General features: G+C 38.9%; 1 protein-coding gene across 6 annotated transcripts in view; it reads left to right on the top strand.

Moving 5' to 3' along the window:
• Window positions 1–253: 253 nt before the first annotated feature.
• Ubxn2a (UBX domain protein 2A) overlaps window positions 254–13340 on the top strand; it is a 35165-nt gene continuing 22078 nt past the window's right edge. The window contains exons 1-2 of one of the 6 annotated variants that reach the window (XM_047522883.1): window positions 254–432; window positions 7565–7728. The gene's annotated coding sequence lies outside the window, so the exon portion shown is untranslated. The other 5 variants (XM_047522881.1, XM_047522880.1, XM_047522882.1 and 2 more) reach the window with 5 other exon arrangements.

The raw sequence follows: 13340 nt of genomic DNA, 5'->3' as shown, positions 1-13340 counted from the left end.
TGATCAGAATGCAGCGAAATCACTCCAAGGTCTCAATCAGAGGTTGAAGAGGCAAAGAGGTAGGTTCTCAGGTGAGCCCACACCTAACTCCCTGAACTTTCCGCGCCCAAAGAGCGGGTAACCAGCAGCTGTGCCCACTGCGGGCGGGAGGAGGTCGCCATTCGTGCGCGCACCGCCGGCCCCGCCCTCGGCGCGCTCCCGACTCGCCGCCACGGCGCGCTCCGCGGGGCTGCGCAGAGTCGGCCCTGGCGCGCGCGCGGCGCCCCGCGGAGACCGAGGAGGGCGGGCCGGGTTCTTGCCGCGGGGCCGAAAAGCCTGAAAGGGTGTTGGGGCGGTGACGCACGGGCTTCAAGGGGCTCCAGCCAAGCGGCAGCCGTGGTGCCCGCGGGCCCTGGGCGAATAGAGGACGGGGCCTCGAGGCCGCGCCCAGAGGTGAGTTTCCTGGTGCCGCGCCGCGTTCGGCCGGGCGCGGGGCCGGCGTCCGCTCGCCGCGGGGTTGGGCAGGCTTCCCCGGGGGCCGTGGGGTCGCTGCCTCCGGCCGCCGAGCCTCTGGATCGGGTGAGTCCGGGTCTGAGGACAGCACCTCTGCGGCCGGTGGGAGGACGCTGACGCGCGGAGGCCGGGCGAGGCTCCTGCCCAGCCCAGGTGAGCGCGGACTCCGGCTCCGGGCTCTGCTGGCCGCTTGGCTCGTGAACCCAGTGCAGGCACCTCACACGGCTCTTTCGAAGGGCGCCCAGAAACTTCTAGTTACGAGCCATCAAGGCGTTTTCCCAAAGGCGAAGCTGCGAAAGCGCAATCCAGAAATACAGAATGTCTGTTCTAGGTGGGCATCTCCTGATTGGCACCTTCACCTGCCTCCCGCAACTCACCTGATATTTCGAAGGTCTGACGTTCTCCGTTTTCTAATTTCCTTCATCTTTGTGTCTTTTTCCTTTTCACTCGCGATACTAAAAAAGTTTATTACTTGTCAGAAATGCTGAACTTTAAGGGTGGCGTCCAGAGTTGGTTCGTTGGTACATAATTTATTTATTTTTAATTTTTATTTTTTCCCCTAACTTTTTAACAGTGATTAGACTTTTAAAATTTTTTTTCATACATGTATAGGGGGTAATAATATCTCAATCTACTGATACATAATTTGAGATAATTAAAAATAAAGATAGGAAACTGTTGGTCTATATTGGGTTTTGATGCAGTAAAGAATAACGTGGTACCATAAAGTCTGCCTGATTGTAATTTGGTCGTAGTGCGAAAAGCTCTTTTAAAGTTGATGTTGGGTCTTCTAAATATGCTGAAAGTTTTATTTCTTTAAAAAAGCAATAAATTCAGTGAATATTGAGCATCTGCATAATATTTAAGTTAGTGGTAGTCATTAGAATCAAAAAATGAGTAAGAATTGTGTGCAGGAAGTCCAGTATAGTAAGCTTTAATTACTAAACGCTTAATATTAATGACTTAATACCTTAACTATCGAATGTTTGGTTTGTATTATATACCAAGTGCTAGGAATATGATGGTGATAATTATAGACAGTAGTCATCGGGCAACACAGATATTATCAGGCAAATAAATACCAGTAAACCAAAATAGAAACTAAAAGCTAAAAAGGGAAAATCCAACATGTTAGTGAGAGAACTTAAAAGGACAGGTAGAATTTTCCTAGGACTGTAATCTTTGAGCTGAGATTTTACTGGTAAGTAAGAATTAGGTGAAAACTGACTCCAAAATAAGAGACAGATCCAAGCAAAGAAAAGAGCTTACCCAAACACTAGGAAGTTGGCCATTTCAGGAACTTAAAGGTCACATCTTAACAGTTGGAGTGTGGGAAGCAAAAGGGGACTGTGGGAAGCAAGACCAGACAAATAATGTGAGCTTTTTAAGTAATGTTCATGATTTGGGACCAGCTTTTTCTTTTCATTCCCTTTTTTTTTTTTTATTTTTATATTTTTTTAGCTTTAAAACAGAAATTCCCAACCAATCAAATGTAATGGGATAGCTATTGAATTACCCAAAGGATTTGAACTTTATTTTAAAAACAATGGGAAGTCATTAAAGAGGTTTAAGCAGAGAAGTAAGGCACTCAGGTTTGTATTCTCTAAAGGTCAACCTGACTGCTGTGTAGAAACAACCAGGACAAGAATTGAAATGAGAGTATTTGAGACTGGAGTTGTAGCAGTGAAGATTTGGCAACTTTAAGGCTACCTAACATTTTCCCTCACTACTTTAGTAATTCATTTATTGGAGGAATCATGGAAGAGTTTTAAAGGAAATTTTATTCGAGGTGGGCTTTGCAATATATGTTCACATTTTAGTTATAGAGACCTGAAATGAGAATATCCGGGCAACAAATGATGGCTAATTCAATGACCTTGTTAATCTCTACCTAAATTTTACCTTTCCTGTATAATTCCCTATCACCAGCCCAGTGGTACTGTGGATGGAACCCTGAGGAGCTCTAACACTGAGCTACATCCCCAGCCCTTTTTTATTTTTCATTTTGAGACTGGGTGTTGCTAAGAATTTGCAATCCTGCCTCTGCCTCCTGAGTAGCTGAAATTATAGGCATGCGTTGTTGCACCCAATTGAAAAAATGCATTTTTTCATAACTGTGGTTACAGCTAAGATAAGCTGAAACTTAAAAGATTTTGTTTTCTATCACTTAGTATTTAGTAAACTAGAATTCATAATACAGTGTAATAAACTGTCCTAAAGTGTTTGATTCTGATGCTGTCATGGTCAAGTTGCTCTTGGAGGCTTAGACACATAATCATATTCCAGAAAAGATAGTAAAAGGAACCCCACATGGAAATGTGGTCTGTTGGTTTCTTTTCCCTCATGTTTAATACCAGCCATGACCTTATTCTTAAAGAGAGACTCAGCTTCTATATATAGATAACATTTTCAATTGAATAATATCTTCATAGAAATACCTAATCCAAAAAACCCCCACAAAATCTAGTCCAAAGTATATGTTTATAAAAAACACTAAAATTGGGAGTGGAGGTGCAGCTCAGTGGTGGTGGAACACTTACCTAGCATGCATGAGGCCCTAGGTTCAATCCCCGGCACCACTAAAAATAAAAAAGAAAAGAAAAAAATATAAAATTGGTAATATGACCTTTTTTTTTTTTTTTTTTTTTTTTTTTTTTTGAGGCAGGGTATTGCTAAATTTTTGAGGCTGAACTCAACCTTGTGATCCTCCTGCCTCAGCTTTCCAAATTGGTGGAATGACAGGCCTGCACTGCCAGGCGGGGCAATAATATGACATTTTAAAAATTCAGATTTTGCGTATGTTACAAAACCTTAGTGTAGTCTAAATCTGTTTGACTAGATTTTCCTTTTAATGGATATGTTTCATTAAACTCAAGTCTTTTCTGTCTTCCGACTGACTGTATCACTGCTATTGGGAGTAAGTAGGATAACATTTGAGAAGGTATTTGGTAAACTGTGACATACAATACAAATCTAAGTTGGAAGAAAAGTGAAAGAACTGCTTATCTGTCCATTCTGAAGCCCAACTTCATGATATAAGTTGGATGTTTATCAGATAGCTTATTTTTTTTTTTGCTGCATTGTACTACATTACTTAGGTTCTTTCACATCTTTTAACTCTGATACATTAGCTGAAGCTCATTCAATTGATATTAATTTTATGTATCTCACTTGCATATTACTGATTTTGTGATAGGAAATGCTTAAAATAATGGTGACTTTGTTTCCATGTTAAAATTAACTTTAACTTCATAATTAAATGCTGTTTACAATTAGTTTATGGGCTGCCGAAGTGAGCACCTGTTTACTTTTAGTAATGTAGCAACTTTTTTCCCTGTTAGACTGTAAATTCTGGTAATAAGGACTGTCATATTGACACTTCTATCGTTAATTCTGAACCAATACCTTATACACAATAGTGGGAAATGCACTAAGTATATACATATTTTTAAGTGTTTGGTTTTTATCTTTGATACTGGGGATTGAATCCAGGGGCACTCTACCACTGAGCTAAACATCCCCAGACCCTAAAATTATGACTTTTAAGATTAAGTCCGAGGAGCCAGGCGCAGTGGCACACCGTGTAATTCCAGCGGCTCTGGAGGCTGTTAGGAGGATCTAGAGTTCAAAGCCAGCCTCAGCAACAGCAAGGCGCTAAGCAACTCTGAGACCCTGTCTCTGAATAAAATACAAAAAGGCCCGAATGTGACTCAGTGATTGAGTACCCCTGGTTCAATCCCCACTACCCCCCCTAAAAAAAGATTAAGTCTGAGGATGTTTTTTATTGATCCCTTTAACAGATTATGGTACAGGAGTGAGAAAAGAGCAAAACATTCTCAGTATTTCCTTCAGTCCTCAAAACAACCTTGTTCCACACACAGTGGCACACATCTGTAATCCCAGTGACTCAGGAGACTGAGGCAGAAAGATCTCAAATTTGAATCCAGCATGGGCAATTTATACATACCTTGTCTCAAAATAAAAATACAAAGGGCTGAGAATATGACTCGGTGGTAAAGGGCCTCTGGGTTCAATCCCCAGTACACACACACACACACACACACACATACACACGCACGCACACAGGTAAACACTCACATAAACATGAGGCTAGGTGCTGTATTGCACACCTGTAATCCCAGCAACATGGAAAATTGAGGAGGAGGAATGGAGGTTCATGGTTAGCTTCAGCAATTTAGCAAGATTCTGTCTCAAAATAAAAGGGGCAGGGGACAAGCACCCCTGATTATAAAAACAATCCCCAATACCAAAAATGAAAAACCTTGTGGGGAAGACAATTACATCCATGCTACAAGTTAGGCTACTGAGACTGGGAGAAGTTAAATAACATGTGTAGTCACCTAGCTCAAAAGTGGTAAGGCTGATACTCCAGGACAAGTCAATTTGAATTCAAGGTCTGTTATACTTTCATTCTTTTCTACTGTCATAGTACAAAGAAAAGCAATTTATTAATAGATTGTAATTATAAAATGATGAAAAATATTAGTAATGTGCTATAGAGTAATTATTAAAGGAAATTTTAGTGGAATCTCTTTTTTTTCTGTGTTTTTTTTTTTGGTGCTGGGGATCCAACCCAGGGCCTTGTGCTTATAAGGCAAGCACTCTACCAACTGAGCTATCTCCCCAGCCCCCTAGTGGAATCTTTTTAAGGATGGCTACTCTGCTTGGTACTTGCTGTGCCTGTGGAAGAAACAGAAAATGTGTAAATCATAGTACCTATCAAAGATCTTGGATCCAGAGAAAGAGTAAAAAAAACAGTAATAAACAGTATCAGGCTATTATTTAAATGACAAAAATCTAAATGCTGAGGAGAAGAATATTAATTAAGGTTGAATATTTCACCTTTCAGTGAAAATGGATCTTGAGCTAAGACTCGAAGGGTAGTTGGAGGAATCATAAAACATTTTCCAAAGGAAAACTTTTGCAAGGTAGATTAACATTGCAGTTACAAAGCCATCCCATGAAAATGTCTTGTGTGTCAAAGGTTGACTGACTCAGTAACCTTGACAATATCCTCCTATATTATACCTCTCCTATATGATTTTTCTCATCTAAATTAGTTTTGTCACCATCACTTTGATTCTTGAGAGTATATAACTCTCCCATTAACTTTTTTCTAGAAGAGGATACCTCGAATGCCTTGAAGGATGGTTATAACATGCACAGAAAAATGGAATGAAAACAAAAAAGTGAACGTTCTGTTTATGAGAGAGTAATTATCAGATATAAACAAAAGGCTTTTAAAATTTTTATAGCTTGTAAATTGTATTCTATTTCTGGGATACAGTGTGATGTTTTGATACATGTATACATTGTGGAATAAGCAAATAACATATCCATCACCTCCAACTGATTATCATTCCTTTTTACTAAGAACATTTAAAATTTGGTTATTTTAACTTGTAAATTATACAATGTATTATTACTAACTAGATTATTTTGAATTAAAGCTGGAGAAGACAGGAGTGGTGATTTGCACCTGTAATCCCAGTGACTTGGGAGGCCAAGGCAAGAGGATTGCCCCTAAGCTGCAAGACCCTGTCTCAAAATAAAAAAGGGTTAGGGTGGTGACTCAGTCGTTAAGTACCCCTTGGTTCAATCCCTAGTACCTAAATAAATAAATAAAATAACAATGAAGAAATATCAAGGGAAAAGCAGACAATCCCACAAGAACATAATGTCCACAAGTGCTGGAGCTTTTTTCTGTTCAGTTTACTTTGTATCCCAAATACCTATACCTAGAATCATACTTGTTATATAGTTGGTACTAAACATATATACATTTTTAATATTTTTAGCTACTTTATTTAGGTATGCTTGACATATAGCTAAGATGTATTGAAGATCCTTTTTTGTGTTTTTTACACAGATGGGTATTGAACCCAGGGCTCAGCACATGCTAAACAAACACAACCCCTGAGCTGCATCTTCAGCCCTACTGTTTAATATTTTTAAATGAAATAATCAACTGTATCTATAATTCTTTATTTAATACACAAAAAGACGTAAATAAGTCAGAATGTAAACATTTCTTAAATCTGAACTGTTGATGTCCGCATTTTTCTTTCCCTGTTCTTTGTATTTGAAATACAGACATTATTATTTATATTTTTGTGGCGCTGGGGATTGCACCCCCAGGTCTTGTTCATGCTAAGCAAGCACTCTATCCTGGAGCTATGCCCCTAATCCTAGATATTTTTAAATGAAAGCAATTAAATGGTTTTGGAAATGTGAGGTTTGAAGAAAGAAGTCTTGGGAAAAAACAGTAATGGTCATGAAAATCTGATTAAGTCTGAATATATTTTTAATCTCTTCAGTTGAAAAAATTTTAATCAATAATTTTTACATAATTTAAAAAGCAGATGGTGTTCGAAGTCTTAAAACTGAAAAATATTCTCACTCCCTTTAGGAACAACTTTGAAGTCATAGCTGTTTCTTTTATTCACAACCATACTTCTAAACAGTGTGTATATTCTGAGTTATTAATTTTGGACATTGCTTTTCATAATGCTATTGGAATAGATAAGCATTTTAGCTCTCTTGTTCTTAACCACTTTTACCTTCTTACATTCCTTTAATGGTTTTAGTTTAGTTTTTCCCATACCAGTAAGTAAAAATGTATATTATCATTCATTCTTGACCTGGAGAAAGTATGATTTCATTTACTGAATAAATGTAATAAGCACTTGCAAATTCAAAAATATTTACTGTGTTCTACCTCTTATCTAACAATTATCTTTAATGACTGCATTTTAAAAGCGCAGTTAGGGACTGGGACTCAGTGGTAGAGTGCTTGTCTAGCATGTGTGAGGCACTGCGTTTGATCCTCAGCATCATATAAAATAAATAAATAAACTTAAAAAATAAAAATAAAATAAAAGCACAGTTAATCTAATGATCCTTTTAAGATGTTATATTTTGGTATTATAAAAAATATATTCCCACTTATCTGATTCAGTACATTGTAAATCTAATGCCTAATTCATTGCCTTTCATTTAATAAATATTAACCAAGATTCTTTGAATGATATAATATTCTCTTGTTTTCAAGTCGCAGTAACACACTTGAAGAGCAGTACAGAAAGAACTAAGAAATCTGCAGAAACAAAAATTACCCACTTGAGATAAGAGGGTCATCAAATTTGCCATAATTGTTGGGTGCTCATCTTGGTTGGTGTGGCTTTATTGACTCCTGGTTTAACCTCTAGCTAAAAGGTAGAGTTCAAAGTTATCGCCATTGTTGGAAATGATGTTGATGGTGTTCCCCACCTTATATTCTCCAAAACTCACTCCCTGACCCATTGCAATTCTTCCTTTTTCCTTCCTTTCACTTTTTCCTTGATTTTTATTTTTTAAATTTTTTTTTAGCTATAAATGGACACAATGCCTTCATTTTATTTATTTATTTTTATGTGGTGCTGAGGATTGAACCTAATGCTTCACACATGTTAGGCAATGCTATACCACTGACCTCCAACCCCAAACCCTTCTTGATTTTAGAATTATAATTTTCTCATGAAAAGAGTAAGAAATCTGGTTTGTTCTAACTCATAATAAAAATAAAAGGAGTTTTTTGAGGGATTACTGGGAAGTGAACTCACAGGTACTTTACCACTGAGCTATACCCCTAGCCCTTTTTATTTTTTATTGTGAGAAAGGGTCTCGCTAAGCAGCTGAGGATCTTGCTGTTGCTGGCCTCAAAAGTGTGATCCTCCTGCTTCAGCCTGCAGAGTTGCTGGGATTACAGGCATGCACCACCATGCCTAGTTTAAAAGTTTTAATGGCAGTGTATTTGTAAGAGCAAACTTTGCTAGCCTATTTTAATTCCTTGAAAAATCTTTTGTAATATTTTGGAGGTGCTGGGGATCACACCCAGGGCCTCATGCACGCTAGCAAGTGCTCTTCCATTGAACTACACCTCCCTCCCTCCCTCCATCTTGCCTTTTATTGCCATCATTTCTACCCAGCTCTAAATTTTGTCAAGGTTCTATTCCTCTTTATGTCCTAGTTAATAACAAACTTTACTCTGTAATAACTAGGGTGTAAGGAACAGTTTGTACTAGCAAAACAGAGGCTAAATGTGAATAAGTGCTTCGGCCAAATGAGCTCTTGTTACAGGCCCTGCTCCATTAAGCCACAGGAAGCTAGAACCAGAAGTCAAGACTTAGCCAGACAGATTATATCTGGAGAAGATCCACAACTTCATCCTCAGTGACTCAGATTAAAATCGCCTCCAGATACTTTGGAGATTTGAATGAGAATAATGGCTATTTCTGTGCCCACTTTCTGGTTCTTATTGATTTGAGTGGAATCTGACGGATTTTTCAATGGCTATTAATGAGCAAATCTGTCTTCTTCTTAAATATGCTTAAAACTGGCATTTTTATTTTTTTTATTTATTTATTTTTCTGGTACTGGGGATTTAATCCCAGGGCTCTCTACCACTATCTGTATCTCCAGCCCTTTTTTAATTTTTATTTTAAAATAGGGTCTTGCTAAATTTCCAAGGCCAGCTTTGAATTTGTGATCCTCCTGCCTTACCCTCCCCAGTTGCTGGAATGACAGTTGTGTACCACCATGTTCATCTAGGCTGCACTCCAGAACTTTTTAAAGTTAGTTTAGTTTGGGGTTTGGTTTGGTTTGGTTTTTGTATCAGGGATTGAACCCAAGACCTCATCTCGTGCACACTAGGCAAGTGCTGTACCACTGAGCTACTTCCCCAGCCCTTTTAATTTTATTTAATTATTTTTTGAGACAGAGTCTTGATAAATTGCCCAGTCTATATTCAGGTTTGCTATCTTTATACCTCAGCCTCCCACATAATTGGGATTTTAAGTGGTTTGCCACCATGCCAAACTTTAGATTTTTTTTAAGTTCAATTAAAAAGTTATGGATTTTTTTTTTTCTTTCTTTCTCTCTCTCTCTCTCTCTCTCTCTCTCTCTCTCTCTCTCTCTCTCTCTCTTTCGTCTGGTGTTTTCTGTAAGCTCATGACCCACAAATGATGGAGGCAGGAGACGGGAAGCAAACCTCGGATTTATTCTGCAGCGAAATCAATTGATTGGGCATGGAAGGGCTCGTTTTCTGGGTATGGAGATGGCCCCAGGGTTACAGAAGGAATCTGGATTTAAAGTTTACAGTGAGGGCAAATTAATCATTGGAGACTGTGGATGTGCAGTTCAGATTGCCAGGGACCTAGTTGTGCAGGTTACAATTTAACTCAGGAAGATAGATGTAAAAAGTTTGAAACTCATTGTCACTAGGAAAAGCTCACAACTCAGTGTTCACTGCTTATCTTCCTTCCTCTGGGATCCATTGTTACCTAGAGCTTCACTATTTGCTTTTCTCCTTCCAGGACTCATCTGCAGTGGGAAAGGGTAAAAGTCCAGGGCCCAGCATTTCAGTATTTGCCTCCTTCCTTCAAGATCCCTAGGAGTTGGAAGGGATGAAAGTTTGCTTTTTCCCTCGGGCCCATTGTTACTGGGAAAGGATGTACTGGGAGAGGTTTGGCTAATTTCCCCTCCCTCCTTCTGAGCCACTGTCCCTGTGTTTCTTGGGGATCTGTCTTGTAGGAATATTATTTTCCATAACTCTTCGTTTTCCTCAGTTCAGTAACTCCAGACATTCCAGATTAGCTAGAATAGACTGATTTTTCCTCTCTTGAGTCTTGATAACTGACGACTTTCATTGTGCAATAGGCAGTTCGTATTATTGTCTGTGTTGTCTTCACATAGCACTTCCGTGTACTATTAAAATTTCTCACTGTTCCACATTACCTTCAAGCCATGAGTAAGCCATATGTCTCATTAAGCTTTTTTAGTTTTACTCTTTACAAATTTATCTTTAAGTCTGTGTGGGTTGAGTGTGTGCACGTATATATGCTTCGAGGGATTGAATCCAGGGGCACTTTGCCACTAAGCTACACCCACACCCCTTTCTACATTTTTTACATTTTGAGACAGAATCTAGACAAGTTGCCCAGGCTAGCCTCGAACTTGAACGTGTAATCCTTCTGCCTCAGCATTAAATGTATGTGTGTATTTACTTTTATTTTCATTTTTTATTTTATTGTAGTACTGGGGAACCCATTTGCCCTACCACTGGCCTCCTGCCTTGGCCTTCCAAATTACAGGGATTGGGCTGGGGAGATAGCTCAGCTGGTAGAGTGCTTGCCTTGCAAGCACAAGACCCTGAGTTCGATCCCCAGTACCGCAAAAAAAAAAAAAAAAAAAAATCACAGGGATTACAGGCATGTGCCACCACTGCCAAATAAGTGTGTGTATGTGTATATGTTGCCACATCCCCGGCCCTTTTTGTTTTTTACTTTGAGACAGGGTCTTAGAAAGCTGCTGAGACTGACCTTGAACTTGTGATCCTCCTATCTCAGCCTCTTGTGCCACTAGGATTACAGGCATGTGCCATCATAGCTAGCCAAACATATACATTTTAAGGTGGTTTTTACTCTGCAGTAACTTCAAAATATCCGTCTCAACAAATATTCATATGTTCCTGATTCTTTCATGACCTTTTTTTTTTTTTAAATCAGGTGAATTAAATAAAAATCTATAGCTGGGCACCATGGCACACGCCTGTAATTCCAGCAGCTCAGGAGACTGAGGCAGAAGTATCACAAGTTCAAAACCAGCCTCAGCAATTTAGAGAGTCTCTCAACAGCTTAGCAAGACCCTTTCAAAATAAAACATAAAGAGGGCTGGGGATGTGGCTTGGTGGTTTAGCAACCCTGTGTTTAATCCCTGGTACTGGGGGGAAAAAACTACATATGGTCCACATGTTGTATGTAATACATTGATAAATTTCTTAAATATTTTTAAAAAATCTATGGTCACCTATTTTTTCTCTCTGGTAATATATATTAATATATTAAAGAAAGTGTATCATTTATCCTAAAGAATTTCCCACATTCTAAATATTTGATTAACCCCCCCTGATATCATCTTGTTATGTTCCTCCATACCTTGTATTTCCTCTAATATGATAGTTAGAATTAGAGGCTTGAATGGATTCAAATTCACATTTTTGGCAAGGATTCTCCATAAATGGTGGTGAAAATTTATACACCGAGGCATATATTTATTTTTGGTTAGCTCTTTTTTGTGCTGCTACCAGTTACTGATACTGTCTAGATCCATTATTGCATTAGGAGTTGCACATTGGAGGTGTTCTTTTTTTGTTGTTTTTCATGTGAGGGGGTTACCAGGGATTGAACTCAGGGGCACTGACCATTGGGCCACATCCCCAGCCCTATTTTGTATTTTATTAGACACAGGGTCTCACTGAGTTGCTTAGTGCCTTGCCGTTGCTGAGGCTTGCTTTGAACTCGAGATCCTCCTGTCTTAGCCTCCTGAGCCACTGGGATTACAGGTATGTAATCCCAGCTATGTTGTATTTCTATACACCTTCAATTAAGTGGAGTTATTTATAAAAAAAACCTTCTTTCATTAACTCTTTGGTTACTGAGAATGTTCATATAGGAAGGACAGGATGCTTATTTGATTCTTTTCCCTTATTTACCAGTTATTAAAATAAAGAGTTGGGAATCTGGGTGCTATGGCAGTGTGCCTGTGTCCCAGCTACTCGATAGTCTGAGGCAGGATGATCACTTGAGTCCAGGATTTCGAGATTAGGTAGCCTGTCTCAAAGAAGAAGAAGCTGGGTGTGGTGGCAAAATCTGTAATTTCAGCTATTCAGGCTGAGGCAGGAAGATGGCAAGATCCCGACTAGCCTCCACAATTTAATGAGACCCTGTCTCAAAATAAAAGTTGGGGGGGGGGGTGGGCTGGGGATGTAGGTCAGTGGTAAAGCACCCTTAAGTTCAGTCCCCACTGCCTCAAACATGGAGGAACGTATTCTACCACCTGGCTTTTAATTTTAATTTCATTTTATCCTCAGCCCATTTAATTTTATTTTTGGAATAGGTTCTTGCTAAGTTGCCCACACTGGCCTGGAACTTCTCCTGACTCAGCCTCTGGAGTAGCTAGGTTTGCAGATGTACACCACTATGCCCCACTCAGACTCTAGAATTCTTGAAAGACTACTAACGAGTTCTTTTTTAAAGTGCGTATCATTATGAACTCATAATTGATGTGATTCAATTCATGTAGTTTTTTTATAATTCTTTTCGGTCATCTTTGGCCAGTAGTATTAACCTCTTCAGATTGACCTCTGAATCCCTTTGATACTAATTCAAGATAGCAAGATGTATCAGGTGCCTAGTGTACATTTTCTATCCCAACTCTGAAGCCAACCATTTCTCCAGTAAAACTTGATTCCTTTAAGTGGGAAATGGTATTAGGAGACCACCCATCTGTCACCAGCCTTTACTCATTGTTAACTGGATTGCTTCTTGTTTTGGATTCTTTTTCAGGTGGACAGAACTAATATGTAATTTTTTAAGAAAAAATACAGCAAGAGTTTGTTGATATTTCCAATTTAAAATTTAGGATAACAGGAATTTTCCTTGGTTTCTTTGACTCTTACACATCTTTTACTCTGACAAAAAAAAAATCTTGTTTCTTTGTTGTTTTTGTTTTGTTTTGTTTTCCAGCAATAGTCATAATTATTTCTTCCTTATCCCAGGGTTTCTCCGCTTACCCCTATTGGCATTAATATTTTCTGGTGGGAGCAGTAGCATTCTTCTCCCTTAGTTGTGTCAACCAAAAATATCTCCAGCTACTGACACGTATCCTCTGAGTTTCCTGGTGGAGACCATCTCCTTTATAAAATTCATAATATGTTACTACTAATTTGAATGCTGGATGCTATATATTCCCCTTGGGGTTCTTCACACTAGGATGTAAAAGGTCCTCTT

The sequence above is a fragment of the Sciurus carolinensis genome, chromosome 13 (assembly GCF_902686445.1).
Source record: "Sciurus carolinensis chromosome 13, mSciCar1.2, whole genome shotgun sequence".
Taxonomy (NCBI): Eukaryota; Metazoa; Chordata; class Mammalia; order Rodentia; family Sciuridae; genus Sciurus; species Sciurus carolinensis.
This window is presented reverse-complemented; position numbering and strand designations above follow the sequence as displayed.